Here is a 3,365-nt window from a genome sequence, read left to right on the forward strand (position 1 = left end):
CTTCCTCATGGCATGTTTTCCAAAGGGATGGCAACTCTGCTGCTTACACAGTGCTGAGGAGAAGCACTGAAGAGCGCACAATTACGTGGAATGGGCCAAAAGCCCTTTTCCTCTCCCTCGTCTCTGCTGTATTGCTATGTTCATCTGAACATTCCTGCCAAATCCTGCTTGCTGGGTTGGCGTGGAGAAACCATGCATAATTACTCATATTATCTGCCATGTTTCAGAATGCTTTGCTGTTACTGCTGCAGGCTGGCAACAGCTGAAGAAAGTACAGCATCGCTTGCATGGGGGATTCAGACTCAGGAAGCCCATTATGTTCCCCTCTGAAGAGGGCAATTGTGGAGAGGATCTGCAACTATTTACCTCTGGGTCTCAGAGCTGCTAAGGACAGTCACCTGTGCTGGGCTGCAGGGGACAAGAGGCATTTTTTTTAAATAGAAGTTTGAATTTCCCTAAGAATGCTTTTAAAATACAATTCTTAAAAAAAACAAAAAAGAAAAAAAGGAAAAAAAAAAAAAAAAAGAGCCCCACAAAGCTAGCAGAAGGGCTAATGATCTTAAGAGGAACTATGTTCAGACTTAATCTGAAATGATAAAGCTGCCTCAAAGACTAAATGCAGGAGGCTTGCTCTGAAGAGGATCAAAAGCCCCTGCATTTTAACTAGCAATGCGAGGGGATTTCCTAGCAAGAAACTGTTAGTATGTGAAAGTGCAATGCGTTAAAAATCTGCAGAGCATTCTCAACCCAAAGCAATGAAAGTGTCTTTTTGATTTGTGCTCTGGAATAGTTTCGAAAATGAGTGAGAAATAAAGTAGCAGGAAGATGTGTGTGTCCAGCATCCCCTCTCCAACAGTGGCAATGACCCAAATCTTGGGAAAATAGCAAAGAAACCTCTGTAACAGAGCTACGAAACTTTGCTGTAATCCCATATGGTGGGAGAGACAGAGTTTCTCTCCTAATGCATATAGTGATCAGTTTAAACCATGAAGCATGAAATGTGATTATCCTTGTCCACTTTTGGAATGAGGGGGCTGTAAGGAAAGGCTCAGCGCTCCGGCTTGCATGAGGGAGGGAGGGGAAGACGGGCACAAAGAGCAAGAGCCGCTTCTGCGTGTCTCTGGAGCACAACAGCAACGGTCCTCTCTCGCTTGTTTTCTGAGACTTAAATATGATGAACTGGAAGTATTAAAGTTTTGTCAGGAGGAGAAGGCTAATACAGGTCTTAGGTATGGACAGTTGCTATGGAGGACAAGTGAGTGACTTGTTGGTCTTTTTGCATAAACTGGAAATCAGACAGTTCTTGGGAAAAACATGGCACTTGAAAATGAACGCTTAGTTAGTGACAAGCTTTGTACAGATCGCTGACTGTATCGCCAACTTAAATGGTCATCTTAGTTTTACTTCAACATCCGCTAACTGGCACTGAAGTCGGTGCAGATGCTTATGAATAAACCCCCATTTACAGATTTTTATTTTATTTTTTTTTCCTCCTAGCTGCAGACAGCCATCCATTATCAGTGCCTGGCTGTTTATACTATGCAAGAAGTTGATGGGAATCCCTTTGTTTCAATTTTCAATAGCTGACAAGATTTTCATGCTGTAGTGTCAGGACTGTCTCTGCTTTGGCACAGGCACTTACTATACTTTTGTGTCTGAGTAGGAGCGGCGATGTGGAAAGAATATCATTTTATTTTATATTTATCAGAGAACAGAATGGGCTATGCCTTACGGCATTGTTTTGAACCAGCAAATAGATATAGATTTCCCCCTCTCCCCCTTCCCCCAAAAAATAATTTAGTAGGTCATATGGCCTCTGTACTTTTCACCATGACTAAATGAAACTGTTACAGATGTGTTTACAGAAGTAATGAGAACAGTATTGAGGGTGAGTTTCAGATTGCAATGGATTGACTTGGAACACCTTCCCCCCTCCCCGAAGGTTTCCAGTGGCAATTAATAGAAAATCCGGTGTGCTTTGCCGTTGGTCCAACACTGGTGTAATTTTTGAATCATGAGGCTACAAAGTTCATCTGGGGGTTGGTGCAATGACTTTTCTTTTGAGTCTGCGCTACCATTTGAGCTTTTTGCTTCATAGCAAAGCCACAAAGCTCACCGTGTTGTGAATGCTTCAGGTTAGAAGACGTAAATGGGACCAGCTGAAAAATAGCAACTGTTGCCATTGAAATATAAAGTGAAATTTACTGTTGCGTCTTCACTGATATTTGCTTTTCTAGACTAACTTCCTGACTCTTTAACTAGGTGTGATGTCTCAAGTCAGAAGAACCATTGCTAAGCTCTGGCAGCAGTGGTGTGAAACGTTCTGGTTTTAGCAGTGTGGTTGACTGCTTGCAAACACTTAACTCTGCTTGCAGTCACTTGGGCTTGGATGCGTAATAATGTTCAGGAGATCCTAGTGGTCCCTATCAAAGGAGGCAAATTCATTTTGTTAGCCAAGCCTGGCAGCTAGACTCAAGGAAATCCACACAGTAAAAAAAAAAAAAAAAAAAAAAAAAAAAAAAATCTCAGGCTTAGTCTGAAACACTATTATGCATCTGGTGTATTTGAAGACAGAATGTTTTTCTCCACCTGCCTATAAATTGCTATATGATTACATTAATGAGGATACTTGTGTTTATTAATATTCTTTTGCTGAGTTTTTCCACTGACCTTTAGAAACAAACGTTTCTTTTCAATATTCACTTCACATAAGCTGTTACGGAGATTATTGGCAAGCTACCTCCATTCTGGTTGCGTATTGTTCTTTTCTATCCCGTTATCAATGTGTTAATTTTCAAGTCATGTATAGCAAGTCTGTGTGCAGAGCTGAATTTGGGCTTCTTTCCCAGTCCGCTGTGCTATTGAGAAAACTCGGGGGTGAGTGCTGGAGAGCTGTCGGCATGTGGGAGAGCCCCTCTGGAGCTCATGGGTTTCCGCTGGTGAACCAAAGCAGACCAGGAGCTCCAGCCTGCCTCCTGAACGCCCGTCGGAGGCTTTTCTGCCCGCAATGCAGGCAGCGGAGAAAATGAGGATGGCTTCGGGCTGGAAACCGGGAGACATCCCTCTGTAGCGGGGCACAGCCCCTGCGGTTTGCCTGCTGGGAGCTGGCACTTGGTGTGTATTTGCTGAACCACTGGATTCAGCAGTAAGGGCTTCTTTCATTCATGCCCCAGCCTGGTTTTGAATTGACAGCACATAACTGAAAGACTGCAGATCCCACACTGGTTAGGCAGTATTTAAAGGGTTCATTATTTATTTTAAAATAAGTAAGTATGGGTAGGAACGACATAGTTTGGGCTATGAATCATGCCTGACTCACATTAAAGGTTAAAACTCCAGTTCTACTTTCATCTATATCAAACACT

Source organism: Rhea pennata, chromosome 1, assembly GCF_028389875.1.
Source record: "Rhea pennata isolate bPtePen1 chromosome 1, bPtePen1.pri, whole genome shotgun sequence".
Classification (NCBI taxonomy): Eukaryota; Metazoa; Chordata; class Aves; order Rheiformes; family Rheidae; genus Rhea; species Rhea pennata.